A 22,390-nucleotide genomic window follows, 5' to 3' on the forward strand; every position below is an offset into this window, starting at 1 on the left:
TGACTACACGGTACTCAGGATCCTGTCGATGAGCATTCCTGTGTGTAGTCACAAACGTATGTAGCCATGCTTTTGCATCACCCTGCAAGCAATAAGTCAAAATCTGAGAAAGAATCTCCAGGGTTGCCCTGTCTTTCATCAAAGCTATAAACTCCATCTTCTCCAGAAACCTGGTTGCATTCTCCTGTGGCAATCCCCACCAATACTCTAGAAAATCCTGAGCCATCTTCCCAAATCTTGCTTCACATAAACCTCTGTTCTCTTTCACAAACCGAAGGAAATTTCTTCCTCTGTGGAGGCACCAAAAAGTGATGACACGGAAGCGGTAAAGCTGTTTACGCCTTTATAGAGTGGAGGCACCAAAAAGTGATGACACGGAAGCGATAAAGCTGTTTACGCCTTTATAGAGTGCCACACTTCCACACACGCATACAAACACACCAGAACACCAGACCCAAGAGCATGAACAAGACTTATATTTCAGAACAGACCTTCATCTCTACAGAGTTGGATATCCAGGATATCCTCAGAACCAGCTTTATCTAGCACCCACTCGCAATCAGCCCACTCCAGCTCTTGGTTGCTCCCAATCCGTTCACTCTTGCTTCTCTGCAGGCTGACCTCTTCGTTCTCTACTCTGTACCTCAGCTGAAGACCACTCTCTCTCTCTTCAGAGGCGGTCTTTTGTACAGCGAACTCCTCTTGCTTCTCTACCTGCTGTAGGCGGCCTACTTCACCAATCGGCACCACAACACCAGCTGGTCCACTGTCAAAAACCCAACAACCCCTCTATCTTTGTTGCCAACCCAACATCCAGCCCAAACAAAGATCCTGCTCGCGTGCTACCAGCCCCCGCCGGCTTCACAGCGACCCAACTCTCTCTCTGCCTCTCGCCTGTGCATAGCCCTCCTTTTACATCTCAAAGGCGGCCAGCTTCACACGTCAGCCCCTCTATCTATCATCACCAGTCACTAGCCACCAAACACGTCCTAGGTGGCTCCCTTTGTCATTCACAGTCCCTCAGTTGCCGCCAGCCTCCAGTCATGTCCGTAGCCAATTCTCTATCTCTGGTATTGCCAAACACCGCCAGCTCCAAGGCGGTTCCCTTACTTTCAACGCTCTCTCCTCTGCGTTCCCAGTCACAGCACCACTTAGCTCCCTCTACTGTTCGCTATACCAGCCACTGTAGCCACCGTTGGCAGTTGCACCTCAAAAGCGGCTCCTTCCAGTCGTTGCCGTCCCCCCAGTCGACGTTAACACCTGCAGGCGACCCAGAGCCAAATCCAAGGCCACGCCTCCTATTCTCCCTTGCTCACATCAGAGGCGGCCCCTCTCCTTCTTGTCGCCTGCGGCGGCAATCCCCTCTCTGTCCCCCTTCTTTGGCAGCAAAAAGCAACGAGCTAAGGCCACCTTCCAGTTGGCGCTCACTGTATTTGGAAATCACGTGCTCACCATGCTGCTGCTGCCCATTTGGTTGGTCGATATTTCCACCTTTTTATAAAATCACATAATATTTATTAGAGCCCTTGTGTACTAAGGTCTCTTTTGCTCCATGCACACCTTGCCACCTTCTCCTCCCATTTCACACGATATTCAAGGCAACATTGGCCCCTTCAATTTTTAATTGCTCCCCATGCTTCTACACCTTCAAATACAACCTGCTAGTGGCCATTTCCATTTTTTGAGACGCGCACACATACATCTTCAGCAAACTACGCTCCGGACAAGCCTGTGCTTCCAAGATTTCATCATTTTCCCTGCACATATGCTTCCATCAAAGCCTAAAGCCTGATTGCCGCATCCATGATGCCCACACTGAGTCAATGGGTGCTCCCATGACTCTACCACAATACGAAACATCACTCATGTACACATGTACAAGTTGAGTTTGAGGTTCTCACAAAACTTCACACAACGTACTCAAGGTAATCATCTTTGAGGCCTCTTTTAAAGCCTCGCAATGTCTGGAATGCATCGATCCCCTTTAGCTTGGGTACTATCTCCCTATAGTCTGAGATGTACTGAGTCAGGGATTTGTTCTCCATAACTCCCAGCTTCTCTCCACCTCATTAATAGGTAAAAAACTCTTTTCGAAACATCGTTTCAAACTCCGTCCAAGTGGCAAGACGAGTTGTCAAACTCATCCAAAACCACCACTTGTACGCTTTGCCGGTTAATGAGAGGCTAGCCTCTATCGCAGCGCATGCAAGCCTGACCACTTCGCTAGAAACATGTTGATCGAGTCCTTGTTTCTCTCCTCCTCGCCACCAAAACTAAGCGGCTTCAAGTCTTTCAATAATGACGAAGCTGTCTATACGGACGGCCCCGCAGGCGCATCGGGGCCTGTACTCTTGCACCACTGGCGAGGCTGTGCTCACCCGTGCCGTTGCAAGAGCTCGTCTATCATGAGGAGTCGGAGTACTAGCCGAGGCAGCTATCAGTGCGTCTAACCGTGTGGAGATGCTCTATAGCATCGTGACTAAGTCAGCCTGGACTTTACCCATATTGTTCAGTTTTGCATTAAGATATTTAAAAAGTCCACTAGAGATCTTCGTCTCTGTAAGGACGTCGACAGGGTCCAATAGGTCATAATCGTCGTCGTCATATTCCAAGAGGTCATAATCGTCGTCATATTCCAAGAGGTCCTCCTCAGTCCCCTCGGCGACGTCGGTGTTCATGTCATCTGGCTCATCGGCCAGAAAGGGGTCATCTGCTCTACTGCGGTCGCTGCGGGCTCACTGGGTCCTAAGGCGGGGTCAACAGACAAGGAGGGCGCTGGCGGATCATGTGTGATCAATGAGCGCACTCCAGACCGAGAACAAGAGACCTAAAAACCCTAGAGAAGTAGAAGGCGGTGGGAACACACTACACCTAGCAGACATATTTTAATTCTTGCACAAATAAAAATGCAAGAACTCAAAAACTACAAAAAAAAACGCTAATAAAATGAGCAGTGGAGAGAGAATAGTCACCCCCCTTATGGTCGTCGACTACCGATTTGTGTTGCGTTGTGAGCCTCTACAAGCGTCGCTACTCCGGGACGCTCCGATCCGAGAGAAAGGTGTAGAGCTTGGGTGTGTGCAAGGGAGAGAGAGAGAGAGAGAGAGAGAGAGAGAGAGAGAGAGAGAGAGAGAGAGAGAGAGAGAGAGAGAGAGAGAGAGAGAGAGAGAGAGGAGACCCTTCCTTCCAGCTATGGCCAACTTCTTCTTCTGTGTACAACTTCTTGCTGTAGAAGATGATGAAGACCCTTGGGATAAGGTTATCCTCCCAAATTTGATTGAGAGCCAATCATAAACGGCTGGGCCCGCTTCGCACGCCACTCGCGATCCCGACGCCAAGCTATGATACCAATGTAAGATCACCGTAGCACCACCACAGGCGCTACCACAGGAGGGGATGGCCTCTGGCTCACCACCCAGCCACAGAGGAAGAATGAGGATTGCCCCTCATCCCCCAGGCTATAGTGTGTGGCCTGCCGTCCACACTAGCCTGGCTGCCCATGACTCCGCATGGGCGTCCTCTCCCACTGAACCCCGGATGGCCACATCGTCGTACGGCGCTCCGGCCGAGGCATTGACGCTAAAGCCCCGTTCGGTCTGCCGCCGTCGATCACAGGCGTTACAGCCTACATGACATAAGTACCCCTAATTATAGAGGATGATTGATTAAAGGGCTTCGTTAAATAGCCCTAATTTTGTACAGTTGTGTAATCCATGAACGGAGGGCAACTCAAAGCGTTCCCACTGGAAGCAGCAATAGTGGTCAGCTCATGAATGCTTCCCAACATACGTGTCGAAATGGTAACCAAGGTTGATAGTTTTATGCCCAGTTTTCCCAACGTATGTCCTCGAAAATGCTGAACTTTAGGGCTACATACAGCTCGCCTAGTACATCGCTTTCACACAGGTAACCCTCATCCTCGTGACCCTCTCTTTCAACCCCAACCTTCTCCTTCAAGCCTTTGTATGTTGCTGCCTCCTGTCTCTAACCTGTAGCCATTTTCAGGAATGACCTGTATGTTGCCGCCTCCTGTCTCTAACCTATAGTCATTTTCAGGAATGACCTGTAGCCATTTTCAGGAATGACCTATAGCCGTTTTCAGGAATGACCTGCAGCCGTTTTCAGGAATGACCTCTATGTTGCCACCTCCTGTCTCTAACCTGTAGCCATTTTCAGGAAAAAAAACTTCTCTGTCTCTGACCTATAGCCGTTTACTGAGAACCTGCCATTTTTTGTAGGAAAAATTATCTCAACACACACACACACACTCTCTCTCTCTCTCTCAGACACACACACACTCTCTCTTTCTCTCTCAGACACACACACACACAGCCTGTAGGACACACACACACACACACACGTCTCTCTCTCTTTCTCTCTCTCTGTCTCTCTCACACAGAGACACATACACAGCCCGCAACATTCCACACGTGGCTTTGTAGCCGTTTACCCTCTAGAGCCCATTGCATCTCTATTTGTATCCCTCAAAAACTCCCAAACCCTCTCGTTTTGTCTGTGGTGTGCCCTCACACAGAGATGTCATATGGTGCCATGTTAATGCCAACCTCCTCCTCCACATCAACACCAACCTCTCGTTTTGTCTGTGTTGCATCCTAACACAGAGACACATACATAGCCCGCAACATTCCACGCATGGGTTTGCAGCCGTTTGCCCTCTCTGAAGCCCACTGCATCTGTGTTTGTATCCCTCGAAAACTCCCAAACCCTCTCGTTTTGTATGTGTTGCGCTCTTAATCACCCATATATGCTGTTGTTAGCTCATCAATGCGCTTAATCTGAGCTCAACCACCAATGTGCTTAATTTATCAACACGGAGCACTATTTTTTTCTGCTATGAGTGCATGCACCAAGGTGATGTACCAAGCGGGTTTTGCGCGTGCAGTGTATGTGAGGGCAGGTGTGTGCGTGCATGTAGTGTGCTAAGCGCAGGGTCTACAACTTGCATGCAACGCACGGGAGACAAAACATACCTGCATTGTGCGGAGCTCGATGCGACCCGGAAGCGTCGAACAGCAAGGCGACGTGATGGCGACCCTGGAACAACAGGCGAGGTGATGCGAAAAGTGGACTGGACTGGACCGGGTGAACTTAGAGATGGAGCATAGGTGTGACGCAAGCGTGAAGTTCACGCTTGCAACGCGGACGCACCTCCGTATTTTGAAAACGAACCATCTCCGGATTTCGAAAATGTAAGATTCCTACCCAGCCTCTCAAGATCTCCAACATCTTCCCCTGTAATCAAATCCCTCTTGAGAAATATAAAAGATCTTGTTTCTACCAGTTTTGGCCTAGAGAGAGAAAATCTTCTAGAGAGTGGTAATTCAGTTTTTAAATATTTTTGGATAGAAAAATATCTTATCTTATTAAAATAAGTTCCCCTGAAGAAACAGAAGTTCAAAAAGATTTTCAGAAGGTGCATTAGAAATTAAGTATAATCTGTTCAAAAGGCATTATCCTAGGGGTCCAGATTTTCAAAAATTTTTAAATTAAGGTTCCTATGGACCAATAAGATTCATCCAAATGTAGCGAGGAGATAAATAGAAGAATAAAAGAAAAATCCCCCAAAAATGAGTAAATACTCACATAAGATGAAGAGTTGACTAAGGACAAGGTCAATAGTTAAAAAAGAGAGATATTTAGATGAAATGATGCATTTTTGACACCTCAGTATGGGGGAATTTCCCTCATGAAAGAGGCGCCTATTTCACATGTGTGGGAAAGTTTTAAACTCCCAAATAATGAGATATTTTTATCTCTTCTCTCTCCTATTTCAACTAGATCCAAAAAGTGAACTAAGCTAATCCAAAAATGGTCAAAAATTGACCAAACTGATCTGGAAAATTCTAGAATTAGTTGGCTTGGTTAGAAGCTCACTTTTTCCTATAAATAGAAGCCTTCCCCTTTGTTGAAGCTTAATAGTATTTTTGCACTGTTACCCTACTTCTCCCAAGAGCCAGAAAACTGTGAATTTACTCATAATTCATTAGTTTTTTGACCTTCCCTCTTCTAAAGATTGGTGGCCACTCTTGTTTCAAACAAGAGTAGAACCCTCAAACCATCAAGCCAAAGAAAAGCCCTCAAATTCTTTCGTAAGTTGAAGATTCTTCTCTTTTCTATTCATTTTATGTTTTTTTAATGATTTTTGTCTTCTCTAAATTGAATATGATGGTATGCCTTATTGAAAAAAGGCATTCCCCTCTCTTTTTTTGTAAATCCAACCATTCTTATCCTAGATGAATGATTAATGGATAAAATCAAGTTTTTCATAATGTTTCTCTTTGATAAAGTAGAAAATGTTTACATTAGAATGATTTAAATACTCTTGGTGAACTTCTAATTAATTTTAGAGAGTTGAAAATTGAAAAATGGTTAGCCATACAAAGGAGGTTATGGTGAAAATTTTTTAAAATTGTGAAAAATAAGTTTTACTTTTTTATTCAAAAAGAGTAATTCCCCTCGTATATGTATTCTTAAAGTGTTATTTTTCATCATAGATATAGAAAAATGCATACTAAAAATATTTTATTAAAACAATATTACTTTCTTTAGAATTAAATTCTATATATAGAAGGAAGCATATTGAAATTTTTATTTTGATTATAAAAGTGTTATTTTCATCATAAATATTTTTTATGCATAAAATAAATTCTTTTATATTAAAAGAGTGATTTTCATCATAAATAATTTGTATGCATAAAAGATATTTTTTTAATATTAAAAGTGTGATTTTCATCATAAATGATTTTTATGCATAAATGGATGCATAAAAGAAATTCTTTTATATTAAAAGAGTGATTTTCATCACATAAATGATTTGTATGCATAAACATATGCATAAAAGATATTTTTTTATATTAAAAGTGTGATTTTCATCATAAATGATTTTTATGCATAAATGGATGCATAAAAGAAATTCTTTTATATTAAAAGAGTGATTTTCATCATAAATGATTTGTATGCATAAACATATGCATAAAAGATATTTTTATTTATATTAAAAGTGTGATTTCATTATAAATGGATGCATAAAAGAAATTCTTTTATATTAAAAGAGTGATTTTCATCATAAATGATTTGTATGCATAAACATATGCATAGAAGATATATATATTTATATTAAAAGTGTGATTTTCATCATAAATGATTTTTATGCATAAATGGATGCATAAAAGAAATTCTTTCATATTAAAAGAGTGATTTTCATCATCAATGATTTTTATGATGATAAAAGTGTGACTTTCATTAGAATTAGATTTTATGCATAAATAGATGCATATAGAATGATTATATTTAAATAAGGGTTCTCTTAATCCTCTATTTAATTTTCGTAAAAATTAGAAAAATGAATAAGTAGATAATCTGTGAGAAGAAATGCTATCGTTTCATATTCACTAAGATGGTAAAATGAGAAAATTCAATTAAACTATCGAAGTCGGCGATCGAGATAAATGATTATTTTATTCCTCATAAGAAATTCATGTTTTAGAAATCTGTAAGCAAATATTCGTCAAACAAAATTTAGAAAAAGAGAACTTGAAATAGTACCTTTCGAGAAAGATAATTTAGGAAGAACCTTTCCAGACCCAAACTCTGATTCAGACTATTGACCCCAAGACCTAATTCCTTTGTCAGTTTCAATCAATGACGATGTGTCCAGTTCAGGAAAAATGTACTTAAATCCCCCATCGAATCTGAAACTAAGTTAAGACTTTTGATTTTGATCTGAGGATCAAGTTAACAAAATTCGAGGAATTCTGTTTGGAATTCAGACCTGGATCTAGAAGTATTGGGATACGGATTTAAGATTTATTCATGGTAATCAAACAAAATCAAAATTGTAAACTTGCATAGAAACCCTATTTTCTTAAAGGACTATCTTACGCCAGAATGCTGGAGGGAGCATTTGGCATATGTGTTTAACTAAGGGAAGTTTGATTGCAATAGCTAGCGGGGAGTGTTCGAGGGACATCTCACACGGCAAAAACTTGCCTAGGTCTTGACCAACCTGGGTATAGTGAAAAATGGTGTGCTTCCGGTACGATGGGCGAGGGCCGACGAAACAGTCCCTGAGTGAAGTGCCAGGACACCTAAGGAGGATACTGGAGGGTTCTGACCAAGCGATGCACGGGCTCGCGGTGCTTAGGACACCCATGCATATGTCGTGGAAGATATATATATGTATGTTGACAAAGTGGTTATTGTAATCTATTACTGGATCTCGTTGCTGACCAACTGGTCCCAATGGAGAGTCCAGAGTGGTACTATTTTTGTGAAACAAGGGATTGAATGAAAATTTTGAATTATGAAATCTGTGATCATATCTGTTTTGTCAACGGATTATTTTTATATTAAAGTTTTAAAGAGGAGTGTGTGTGTATCTGTTTTCTAAAACTAAAGTTAAGAAAGGCAATTCAATTATGGGTGGGTGAGTACTTGTTTGGTTCTACCGATTCCAGTGTGGCAGGGTGGTGGCTAACCCATGGGCCGGATGGGGTTAGGCTGGAATCAGTGGAGTTTTAATAATCAAATTAAAAAATCTTAAGATTACGCTAGGATTCGAGTAGCTAGTTAATTCCCTGATAAATTTCTCAACTGAGTGGATCAACGGTTGTGCCTAATCTTGATTTTAGGAAAAAAGCGTTGAAATTACTCAAATGATCAAATTATATCACCAATAGTTTCCTTCTATCTGGTTTATTCAGGTGAAGGATAGTTTAGAATTGATCTCGTTAGAAAAATTCGTTAAGAAAATTCAAAAAGGTGAAATCGTCTCCGCTTTCTGGGCATGGAAAATTTTCCCGGTTTTGGTTTTTGGGCGGAGTGACCACCAGCCTAGTCTCGTGCCCGGACATTCGTGGGCGAGGCACCGAGTGAGAAACCGTGGCCCGCGCATGAGGGGGCTGCTTCTGCTGTCAGCTACCGGGAGTCCCCGATGCGCGGAGGGGGCAGAGGGATCTCACAGTTAGTATTAGAGCGCTGTTGTAAATTTAAGTAACATCAGCAGAAATTGCCTAAATTTTTAATAGAAATCTAGGAAAGAAATGTTTTTCACTTGTTAATACTATGTGAATGAACTTCAAAAATTGAAAACTTATCAATTGAATTGGAAATTTATAGATGGACACCCCGAACCTATCTGGAATTCCTAGACTCTCTCAGACTCAGGATATGATAGCTTTTGCATTTGATCACCTCATCAACTCTGCTACTACGACTCGAATGAGCAGAGTGAGAACTCGCTCGCCATTTTGAGAGTCTTTACTTTCCTGATCCTCTTGAGCAACGTCGGTATATGTGGTTCTATGGAGGACGGTGTATTAACATTAGTACCAGTCAGCGTTAGAGGCTCAGGCAAAATATTTCCTTGTCCATGATTCTGATAAGACTAGGGCTTGTTTAGCATGTTCAACTCTGTGATCATTCACCTAGGAACTTCAGAACTTCATACTGATTTTTTAGACTTCTTAGCTGCTTTATCCCAAGAAATAGAATTACAGCACCTCTTTGTGTAATGAATCGTGTGTACCATGGTATTTCTTGTTCATAGTTTTGCTTCTTTATACGATTACGACTGAGGCAGTGATTCTGGAGCCGAGCTGCTCTATGTACATATTGCAACTTTTATATAAATATAGAAATATTTTCTGGAGAAAAAATTCCCTGTTGTATAAGTGATTGTTTACGGACGATCTGATAAAGAAAAATCTGTTATCGAACATATGTCATACATCTCCAATAAGATCATTGTCTTGTTTAAGAAATTATTTTTCGAACCTCTTAAGTCTTAGGATCTTGTGGATAATATCAAAATAAAAATTTAATAATATATAAATTTCTCGCAGAATCATGAGACGAGGAAACCGTGGCCGTCAGCCAGACCCTCTCTCTGAAGATGACGAGCTTGATCCTGATGTCGCAAGGCTCTTCATAGGACTCAGCCAGGACCCTCAAAGGAGAAGGGGAGAACCTGGGCGAGGCTGTGGAAGCCATGGAAGAATATTTTGACGTCACAGGCTACAATAAGCGGAGCAAAATGGCTTTTGCCCGGCTGAAAATAGTGGAAACAGCCAGGGTAGCATGGAGGAACCACTGTGACACCAACCGTCTGGACGAAAATCTGGACAGAAATACTCAGTCTTAGAACGATCTAAAAACCTATCTAAGAAAGAGATTTTGTCCCCCTGGATTTTTGAAAATCAAAATGAACGAATTCTTAGAGCTAAAGCAGGAGAGCAAAACCATCAAGGAATATCACCAGGCCTTTGCTCTTCTACTCAAATATTCACCACCTCTAGATGAAGACCCTTGGACACACTGGTCAAAAATGCCAAGCCAGTGTCCATGGCTGAAGCAGTAAGAATGGCAAAAGATTTTGCCAAATCCTTTGTTGTAGTAAAGGTCCCGTCAAAGCCTGCACCCCCTAACTTTAAAAGATTCCAAGCCCATGGAAGTACTTCGGTTTCCATGCGAAAGAAGAGCTGCTTTCACGTGTGCATCACTGCTACATAGTCAAATTCTTGGGCTACTCCGACGAGAAAGGTAAGAAAGGGTGAACTATTAATCGGAATAATTAGCACTAATGAGCTTTTCCTTCATTGATGATGATCAGACATTTGACGGGATATAAGTGGATGGAAAGATTACAGGTGAGCGGATTCTGGTACATGCCCGACAAGAGCCTATATAGCCGGTTGCATGTTGACTCGCAGAGGCCGACGGGGCGGCTAAACTCGGCAGCGCGGCTACGCATAGTGTTCCAGGTGGCATACGCGCTGGATTATCTGGCTTTCCTACCAGCACTGGCCGTAATGCTACCGGGCGATTTAGCTCCGTAATATACCGTGCATCCATCACAGATACCATCAGCTCTGCAGGAGATGAGAGCTGAATTTCGTCCCACTGTCCATTGAAATTAATGCAACACTGGTAGTCTTCTCTGTAAAGTCTGTGTAGACCGCATTGCTTATAAGCAAAATGTATCTATATCTATATCTATATCTAAAGGAGACTATTTTGACATTTTGGTAAATTCATTAAAATGTGCACATGGCATATTCTAATGAATTTACCAAAATAGCTTCTTTATTAATGGGTAAAAAGCTTGCAATTGACCATAGTCGAGGGGAAAGGGCGGCTCTGCTAGACCAGACTACTTTAATGAGCCGAAGACGTGTTCTCTCTCTCTCTCTCTCTTTCTTTGCGCTACCTTTTTAAGCATGTGAATTCACAAATTTTGTGATTATTATTAAGCTTTACATGTTGAATACTCTGGGTGTATTTTTTTCTTTTCCAAAAGAAGGTGATTGTGGTGGTTAGGGTAGAGGCTAGCCTAGAAATCAATGTTACATGTAAGCAGAAGTCACGGCTACTAATAGCACTCATGGAGGCGCGATGGAAAGCTTTGAGTATATACAGGTGCACCATGCAGTCAATGATTTGTGAGTATATATGAGTGCACCATGCAGGCATCCTCTCTCTCTCTCTCTCTCTCTCTCTCTCTCTCTCTGCACATTGCAGATCGACCCTAGATTACACTCTTTGCATGCCCAAAATTGGGGGCACCAAACAGCACATACTTATTAATATTATTAAATAATATAATAAAACATGAAAAAACAAATTCTAAAATTTCCATTATATAATTTTTTTTAAAAAAAAAATTAAACATTTGTTCATGGCTCTAGATAAAAATTTAAAGTGGAACCCTTTTTTTCGAGGGGAGGAATTGAAGGCTTAAGTAATCTAGTTGTACAATTTTAATTATTAGACTTTTCTTGGAGATTTAAAAAATAATTGGCATAAGGGCCTTACAATTGCCTAGAATATAACTGTCTACTATAATAATAATAATAATAAAAACAATCAAATGGTGATGAGCACCACAAAGACTTATAAAAGATGAGTCCCACCCTTCAACCTTATGTTTTTATGCATGTAAGAATATCTCTTGCCCTTCGGAGACGGGTCATGCCACTTGTGGATATAATCGTTCGTCTCGAAGCACCAAACATTTGGAAGAATGAGAGGTATGAACCTATACTAACCACCCTTATATTGGGTGCCTTCATGCATAGAAAATGCTCCAAATTTAGTTTTCTTCTAGAAAACTAGAAAACAAAAATGAGTTACACAGTGGGTGATACGGAAATTTAAATGATTTAATCCATTTAAAACGAGAGCATATGTCCTTGTATAGCAACAACTTGCGAAACAACCAAAATAGCATAGATATAGCATAGAGATGTGAATATAGTGATGTAGGGTGGCTTATAAACATAGCATATACTCTTCCTTGCTTTCTAGTGTAGGCTCCTCTCTCTCTCTCTCTCTCTCTCTCTCTCTCTCTCTCTCACACACACACACACACACACACACACACACACACACAAAGCCCTCTCCCTCCCTTGTAGCATCCCATTGTCTCTCTCTCTCTCTCTCTCACACACACACACACACACACACACACACACACACACACACACACAAAGCCCTCTCCCTCCCTTGTAGCATCCCATTGTCTCTCAACCCTCTACTTCTCGCCCTCATGCAAACCTCCATAGTGCAACCCTCTCTCCCTCCCTCTCCCATCGTAGCAAGACTAAAATCCATCTCTATTCACAACAGTGAGGTTTTGTAGAATAAGAATTTTCTATGTCATTTTCATGTTGAAATCTTCCTTATAGGATTGCATAGCTATGATTTTCAAAAACAAAAGGAACCTTTATGATTAGTCCATAAACACCAATGTGTTACATAAATTAGTTACATAAACATAAAGATATTTGGCCTTTTTAAGTGGGTTAAGTGCCCTAAGCCACTTGCATGCTTTGCCTGGATTTTGAATCTACCCAAGTGGTATTAAATTCATTACCAACTCTTGCAATTAAAAAAAACAATGTTGAAAAGCCCAAAAAATGAAAAAAGAGAAAGTATGAAGGAACAATATCCATTTTAACATTTACATCAACATTCATATCAGAATCATTGGAACTATGATTCAAGCACTTCAGCTCAAAGAGAAAAATACCTAGTAAATTAAATTTTCTTTCTCTTTTGCTTGGCACTGTGAGAACCTTGCCCCCTCCATGCACCGAAATCCGGGGAGCTAGCAACGGAAGTAGCAACCTTACGCGTAGGGCAGAGTTTCCCACTCGGGGCCTCGCCCACCACCATGAATGTCCGGACAAGAGAATAATCCCTCAGTTCTTCCAAAACCGAACCCGGAAATAACTTCCCTTGTCCAGAAAGCATAGGCGATTCCTCCAGGAGACTTATTCTAACGTAGTCAAGGACCTTAACTTCCCTTTTTCAATCTGATCGAACCCGTGGATCACATGGTTGGATTAAGGGAGGAACTTGCACTTGGATCATAGAGACCAGCGCTTTTATCCTCGTCAAAGAGGCACAGCCGTTGATTCTTTTCCTTAGAACAAGGATTATCCATGATTTACTTCAACTATCGTAACTTGAACAAAATTGAATTTTAACTATAGGGATCCATCAACCCAACCTAACCCCATCCAATCCCATGGGTTAGCTAACTGTCCAACCACTGTATTGATAGTATCCATTATAAAAATTTGGTTATGTTTTGTCCTCGGGTACCAGAGTTCCCAAGCCCCTAGGCCGACGCTTCAAGCAAAATTCAAGGTAGTCACACCACACACACCCAATATGAAATTGCCTTTTTCACAGATTTAGCTGTCTTTAAAGCAGTCTTAAAATGAAACCATAGTATTTCGAATCATAATCCTTCAAAATATCCAGATCCAATTTTTAACTTTTTCACTTTCCAACCATAAAATCCAATTTCAGTCATTCCTTCCTCAGTGTACCTATGGCATCATCGGAACGCTCACTACGTGCTCACTCTGGGGCCTTTTCAATAGTTCCTAACCCATAGTACCTAGGAGTTTAATCACATAAAAACTATATAGACTCTCAGTTGGAGTTCAGCAAGATCAACCAGCAAGATCAACCAACAAGATCCATGTAAAAGAGCCATGAACTCATCTGTTGAAGGCCAGCAAAGCCAATCAAGCAGGTCCATGCCCGTTTTCAGAAAACAGCTCTCTCCAACTCATTTTCTTCCTAAACGCACGCATGGGTATCCTGGGTGACCCGGAGCCCGAGCATCGTATGGTCAGCACCCTCTAGGTTCCTTAGCAGGTGACCTAGCGCTTCACTCATAGGCTGCTTCATTGGTCCCTCATCCACCATACCGAAAGCTCACCATTTTAATCAAATCGAGGCTGGTCAAGACCTCGGCCGACCTTGCCACGTGAGACATCCTTCATTGACTCTCCGTTAATTGTTGCAACTTTTTCACTTAGGTCCCCATGACCTCATTCACAAGATGGTCAAAATGCTTCCCCAGCATTTTCGACATAAAACAATCTTTAAAAACAGGTTTCATCTACAAATCATAGTTCCAAACAAAATTCCCATCTTTCCTCATCATCCCACATCCTTTCAGATTATTCCTATCATCTCTCATCATTCCACATCATTTCTCATCATCCCATTCTACGTCATTTCTCATTATTCCACGTCATTTCTTATTATCCCATATTTTCTACATTAACTCACATCCAATCACATCATTCCTATATCAACTCACATCCATTCACATCATTCCTACATCCACTCACATCCATTCTCATTCATTCACATCATTCTTGCATCCACTCACATCCATTCTCATTCATTCACATCCATTCTTGCATCCACTCACATCCATTCTCATTCATTCACATCATTATTACATCCATTCACATCTATTCTCATCATTCCTACATTCATTTACAATCATTCATGTTCATTCTCATTATTCCTACATTCATTCACATCCATTCTCATCATTCCTACATTTATTCACATCCATTCACATCCATTCTTATCATTCCTACATTCATTCACATCCATTCTCATCATTTCTACATTCATTCACATCCATTCTCATCATTCCAACATTCATTCACATCGTTTCTATATCCATTCACATCCATTCAATATTTTCACATTCTTCCTCAAATTTTTCAAAATAAAATACGCTCAATATTCTTCTTTTTGAATAGAAGATTCATGGAATTTATAAAATCAATTATACCCATATTTTCTCTTTTAGTATAAACACTAATCCATTTATCTAACTAAATAATTTTCATAATTCTCATAAATTGAATGATTCTATAAAATTTGTGCATAACCTTCTTTATTTTTTTGACTATTGAATAATGCTCAAAACTCCACTTTTAGCATAAAAATATCTATGCCTAGAATATGATGGGAATTTCTCTTTTTACTTTATTAATTTTATACATAAAAATAAGATTTCTTTTTTCTGGAAAGTTTTGCCATAGCTTCTTTGCAATTTCTGCGAATGTTTAATTTTCTAAACTTGATTAAATATTCACAACTGAAATATGATAGGAACTCCTCTTTTAAGCTAAAATTTTATTATGCATACATAGCATAATTATGATTAATCCTCTTGATTTAAAACATCCATTCATCATTTGTATATGAGAATTCTTATAAAATGTTAACATAACACTCTTTCAACTTTAAAATGAGTTTATAGGATTTGTCTAAGTCATAAACAAGCTTAAAGAATTTAACCATCATTTTTAACTAGATTAAAAATCATAAAAATATATAATCTTTTTCTCTAGCTTGTCAAGCCTAGAGTTTTGATTAGGATAAAGAGATTATCATTGAGAATCATCCTTCTACCAAGGATCTAACCATAAAGATGATTAATCTTTCCAAAAGAGAAATTTATTAACAAAAAATACTATAATTAAGCATAAAAATTAGCATTAATCTAATTAAACATTATGAATCATTGGAGAGCTGATTTCAAGAGAAAACCATTCCATTGAAAGTTTCTCAAGCATTAGAGGGATTGAGAAGAAGAAAATCATTGAGAAGAATAGAAAAAACCATTAAATTAGGGTTTACCTTTGATTTTGGCTTGATTCTTTGGATAGAAGTGAAGCCCACAAGCAAGTCCTTGGCCACCAAGAGGGGGAGGGTAATCTTGAAGAGAGGATGGAGAATAGAGAAGCTCCAAAGCTCTCAAAAGAAGAGGCAAAATAGAGGGATAATAGAAATTACACTAGAATGAAGATAATACTGGCATCAAAAATAAAAATACAAAGGAATGAGAGTCTATTTATAGGTGAGAGAGGCCACCAACCAAGTCCAACTGGGATCTAGAGGCTTCCAGCTTCAATTTGATCCATTTTGGACAAGTTTTGGACCAGTTCAGCTCACTTTATGATCCAGTTTGCAGGAGGAGAGAGGAGAGATGAAATATCTTGATCTTTTTGAATTAAAAATGTCTAGTAATGATGAGAAAAAAGGTGCCTACTTGATGGGGCTCTCCCTCCTTACTGAGGTGTCAAAAATCCATAATTTTACCAAAATATCTATTTTTTTCTTAATAAACCCAATCCTTGGTCCACTCTTCATCTTATGTGATCATTTACTCATTTTTGGGAGATTTTCTTTTATTCTTTGTATTTTTCTCATCCCAACACTTGGATTAATCCTATTGGCCCTTTGGAACCTTATTTGGACCTTAATCAATTTTTTTTGAAAATGTAGACCCTTAGGCTAAGGTCTCTAATACACATATTCAATTAATTCCTAATGCACATTGGAAAATTCTTTTTGAACTTCTGTTTCAGGGAAATTCATCTTAGATATTAGGATAATTTTTGTATCCAAAAATATCTCAATTTTGTACTATCTCTCTCTATGATATTTTTTCTCTCTAGGTCAAAATCAAGGGAAAACAATATTTTCTTGCATTCAGAATTAGGGGATGATTATAGAGACTGAAGGGAAGGTTATTACATCTTTACATCTCAAAAGCTAGGAGTGAGGAATCTTACATCCTACCCCACTTGAAAAATGCGAGATGTCCTCATCTCGCACAGCTGGAGGATAATCTCTTTCATCTCTTTCATCTCTTTCATCTTGCACAGCTGGAGGATAATCTCTTTCATCTCTTTCCTCTTCGATTACTTCTAGCGTTACTGCCTTGGAAGTAGATGGCCGATTTGGGAATATCTCTCTTTGACTTCCCCTATTCTGAGGTTGAGGTCTTGCATTACTTTGCATTGAAGCTGAGGGTTGGTTAGGGGGTCTACCTCTGGGGTTTTCTTGATTTTGACAGGAAGAACCCTGATTACTCTGGAAGGAAGGAGCTGGCATCTGGAATCTTGGTCCTTGACTTCCTTGTCCTGAAAACCTTGATCCAAAAGGAGTTGGGCAATCCATACTACGATGACCGTATCCTTGGCAGTTAAAGCATTTAACTTCTTTGTTCAAGGGTGGAACTTCTGAAGTTGAATTCCAGGGGATTATGTTCCGAAAAAAAGACCTTTCTTCCATTCTAGAATTTCCCGTATCCTGAGTTCGACCTTGTTGTCTCTTAGGAGGTGGAAAGTTGGAATCACCTTCTAGAGCTAGGAATCTTTTGAAAGATGATGGTGTTGGCTTCGACGAGACCTTGACATCAAAGGCCTTGGCGAAATCCTTCACCATCCGCACTGCTTCAGCCATATAAACTGGCTTAGCATTCTTCACCAAGGTATCCAAGGGTTCATTCATTCCCCGAATGAACCTAACCAACCAACTGTTCTTCATCCAGCAGTGTGGCAAGTATTTGAGAAGAAGAGCAAATGCCTTGTGATATTCCTCCGTGGTTCGGCTTTCCTGGGTTAGCTCTAGGAACTCATTTATCTTAGTTTCTAGGAAGTTGGGAGGACAGAAACTCTTCCTGAGGTAAGCTTTGAGATCATTCCACGTTTGGGTGTTTCGATCCAAATGGTTTGTCTCACAGTGGTTCCTCCACGCTACCCTGGCTGTTTCTAAGATCTTTAGCCTGGCAAGAGCCACCTTACTCTTTTCGTTGTACCTTGAGACATTGAAGTATTCCTCCATAGCTTCAATCCACTTCTCTACTATTTCTCCCAAGTGCTCCCCTTCACCTTTGAAACGTCTAGGTTGAGATCTATGAAGAGCTTTACGAACATTTGGATCGAGCTCTTCCTCATCGAGTAAGTCATTGTTTTAATCATTGTCATCCATTTATATATATGCCAATTGTGAGCTTGTACTATGGCAGGTGGTCACTCGGGACGTTACCGATCGGGGATACAGTCCTATATTACTTTGCCGGTATTGGGACCATGGCTAGAGTATGCAGGATACTACAATGACATTGCATCAGCATGGAGAGCGACGAGGTGTGCCTTAGTTCATGTCTATAACCACTTGCCTCTATGCACGATGATTTGGGTCACCAATTTTCAAGGGTGAGGTCAGTGAGTATGCTCTCGACGGGAGCAACAGATGGATGTGGGGGCACCGTCTCCACACATTCCTCAACAATATCCTCTACTCCTCCTAGTACCCACGAGCCAAAACAGTCAAGTGCCTCGTCATGGCCACCTAGTGTTCCAAGGGAGCCCCAATATCGACATGCCATACCACATATATCCCGTGTGGGTTCTTTTAAAGTGCCGTCATCTTGGGAAACATGGCCTGAACTTACGAGGCCGCACCTGCATCTACACCATTTGGTAGATCTCCCTACCTTATACTACCTTCCTTCTTCTATCATCACCCGCAACATTCGTACTTATGTATTTCACTAGCTTGTAATGAAAGAAATATATTGTTTTAGACATTATTGTTGTACACTCAAATTATGTCAATGGTATTGTTTTTAGCTTCTTCTGTGAGACTATTTAGGTAATTAAATTGACAATTGAGAGAGATGGAGCAATTGCAAAGAGATCTCAATGACACGAGAGAGAGAGAATGAGTGAAAGAGAGTTTGAGCGAGACCTTAAAATAATTACATTTGTGCTTAAAATAGTAAATTTATGCTTAAAATAGTAATTTTTATTTTTTAGAAGTTATAAATACAGCAGAGATTGCCATGTTCCAATACTCTTCTTCTAGGCACATATCTCACCCGACCCTCCCCTTATATCTTCATATTGCAAAATAGGCTCTTTGTAAACTCTTTTATCATGGCTTCATCCACCAATCCCTCTAATACTACTACGTTTCAAGCATCCCACCCCACCCTCCCCTTATATCTTCATATTGCAATAGGCTTTTTGTAAACTCTTTTATCATCCAACAATCCCTCTAATACTACTACGTTTGCAAAGCATCTTAAGTAAAGCTCTTCAAACTTTCATGCACCTCAAAGAATAGGAACCTAGATCGGATACTTATGGACACATGGACAACAACATCTAAAGTGCAAGAGCTCTACAAGAAGCTAACAATAGAGAAAGCGATAGACCTTGCTAGCAAGAAGATGCTAGAGATGAAAGCATCAACAGCCATTGGGATATAGAGAGCTTTTGGATTGAAGAGGCAAAGGAGATTCCTCTTCGAGTTGAAGTTGCTACCTTCATTATAAATTTAGAGTAAACAAAGAAGGTGAAGATGATAGTTGAGGCCCAAAATGCTTTCATATAGTGTTGCATGTGTTCAACATAGTCGCAAGTGTTTGTCATAATATGCTACAATATTGCTTATCTTATTTGAAATATAATAGAAGTTGCATCTCTCTATGGTGTCTTTGTGAAGAAGTAGCAAATGATAGTTGTGTGTTCAACATCTTGGCCAGAGTTTGTCATGTCATGTTGTGATCTATAAATAAGCTTTGGAATATAATGCAAGTTTTAGACTATAATATGGTGTTGTCTAAATGCATTGCAATGATAGTGGCCCATGGAAGTAAAGAACATTATGTACACACATCTTTTCATATATTGTTGTGTGTGTTCAAGTACCCATAGGTGTTTGTCATGCTGTGGTCTTGTAAAATTTGATTTAGAATGTAATGGAAGTGTTAGATCATAATACGGTGTCTTTGTAAATGAGTTGAAACAATGGCCCATGGTGTGTAGTGTTTATCATCTCGTAGGTGTCATAGTAGAGGGAGAGGAGTAGACAAGAAGTGTAGAGAGAGAAACAACTCACTTAAACATGAAAAAGCACTCAGTAAAAAATGGAAGTACCCATAGGTGTTTGTCATGCTGTGGTCTTGTAAAATTTGATTTTGAATGTAATGGAAGTGTTAGATCATAATACGGTGTCTTTGTAAATGAGTTGAAACAATGGCCCATGGTGTGTAGTGTTTATCATCTCGTAGGTGTCATAGTAGAGGGAGAGGAGTAGACAAGAAGTGTAGAGAGAGAAACAACTCACTTAAACATGAAAAAGCACTCAGTAAAAAATGCTCACCAAAAAAGTACACCCTTTCGGATGTTATGATTGGCCACATACATGATGCAACAACACCGAAGGATGCATATGATGCCTTGGTTAAGTTGTACATTACAAGTACAACTTAACCTTGGTTAAGTTGTACATCATATGTGCCAAGGCAAGAAAGATGCAATTGAAGCAAGAGCTGCATAATGTCCAAAGTAATTAGATGCATATCAGTGATTATACACTCACAATGAAAGGGCTTGTAAATGTCCTTATCTGTATTAGAGCTACAACAACTGAGTTTCGATCACATTGAATAGTCTTGGCAAAGACTATGATCAGTTTTGGATATCTATTTGAACTTAGGAAAACTTCCCAAACTTCAAAGACATTATAGCCCTTCTAATCAATGAGGAGATGAATATCAAGAATAAATCATCTTCTGGAAATATGTAAGAGCAAGCCTTTTTTATTTAGAGATCGAGGTGTAGGCTGTTTTTTGGAAACATAAATCATGGGCATCAACAAAAACACGCTACAAAAAGCAAAATATGACATGAGAAGTGGGAAGGTGGTTTTTAATCCCATTTTGGATTAATAAGTATACTCCTCCAATTGAGGACATTAATAAGTGTCATGAAAAGGCACTATAAAAGTTATACATTATGAGATATTAGCCACCCAAGGCCTTAGTTAAGTAAGTTTTGGGCGCCCAAGTGTGAATAAGGGCCAAATGTGTATAAGGCATTTTCTTATAAATGAAAAGACACAATCCCCCTTTGTGCTATTGAGAGCTCTTCTTTATTTCTTCAGATCATTCTAGATTTAGTGCCTCTTTTATGCTTGTATGGTTCATGCTTGTGTGTGGGAGAGTGAGAGAGAGTGATTGACGTATGCGACGGTGTGAACGACTCTACGATGATAGTGCGCAGGTGGAGCTTGGAGGTTTGAAGCTTAACAAGTGAACTTGGAGGCCTCAAGGGACTCAAGTTCGAAGCATTGGTAAGTGTCCCATATGACAGTTGTGTTCTATTACTCTTCCTTTAGGTGAATGCATTGAGTTCCCTCTTGGAGTGTGTAGCCCATAACAATTTTGGTGCTGCTATTGGGGAAACACCTTTGTTTCTTCCTTCCCCTTGGAGTTTCAGCTCCCATTGCATAAGATTCATGATTACCTTTGCATTCTTTCATCGTATACGATCTTACACCTGACGATAGTGCATCAAATCACCCAAGATCTGTCTATAAAAAAAAAGTGTGGTTTCAGGCCACTCTGTAAGCACTCCACTGGAGTGTCTTAATAAGGAATTTGACCACCATTGAAACTAGTAGTGAAGAATCCATGGAAGAAGGGCTGCAATACTCTGGGTTTGGGGAAGAGGAGAAACCACCCTCCCCAACCAAATCCAGTGGTATCATTGATATTGCTCGGGGATTTTTTGGTCTCCAAACCAGCCATGGTAAGAGTTGTCGCGAGACGAAGGCATCGAGATGTACGGGATTAGTGTTCCAGATGAGGAGTGGGGTGTCTATTTGTTTTGGAGAGAGATGGACAGATGCTTTGCATCATTTGAGGGGTATTCAGTACCCGATGACTGGTTGTTTCTTACATCCATCATGACCATTGGTATTCGTTATGGGTTTTATACTAGAGCTCCTCATGTACCATCCACTCGATGTTCTATTGTACGAGGTAATTTTGATTATGTTTTTCTATTATAAGTTTTTTTTGAGATTTTATTTATCGATATATCGTTATGTGCAGGTCTTTTTGAGATTTGATTTATCGTTGTGTCGTTTGTGCAGGTCCTTTGCATTTATCGATAGTAGAGCATGTGCAGGATGGATCACCGCTTTACAATAGAGAGCGTATTGTGAGGAGACAAATGAATGATCCTTCTCACACGAGAAGAATTCAATTTGTTGATTCTGACATTACTGACTGAGAATACGTATTTTGTGGTGCATTTTGAGAATATGTAATATTGGTCCTTTTTTGCATCTTCATATGCTACATTACTATGATATTTTTGTTTTCGCTAAATCTATGAGACATGGATGTTATTTTGAGATATGTATATATGAAGTCACTTGAAATAATGTATTATTGTGTTTA

Source organism: Cibotium barometz, chromosome 18 (genome assembly GCF_041138505.1).
Source record: "Cibotium barometz isolate CiBa-2024 chromosome 18, ASM4113850v1, whole genome shotgun sequence".
Classification (NCBI taxonomy): domain Eukaryota; kingdom Viridiplantae; phylum Streptophyta; class Polypodiopsida; order Cyatheales; family Cibotiaceae; genus Cibotium; species Cibotium barometz.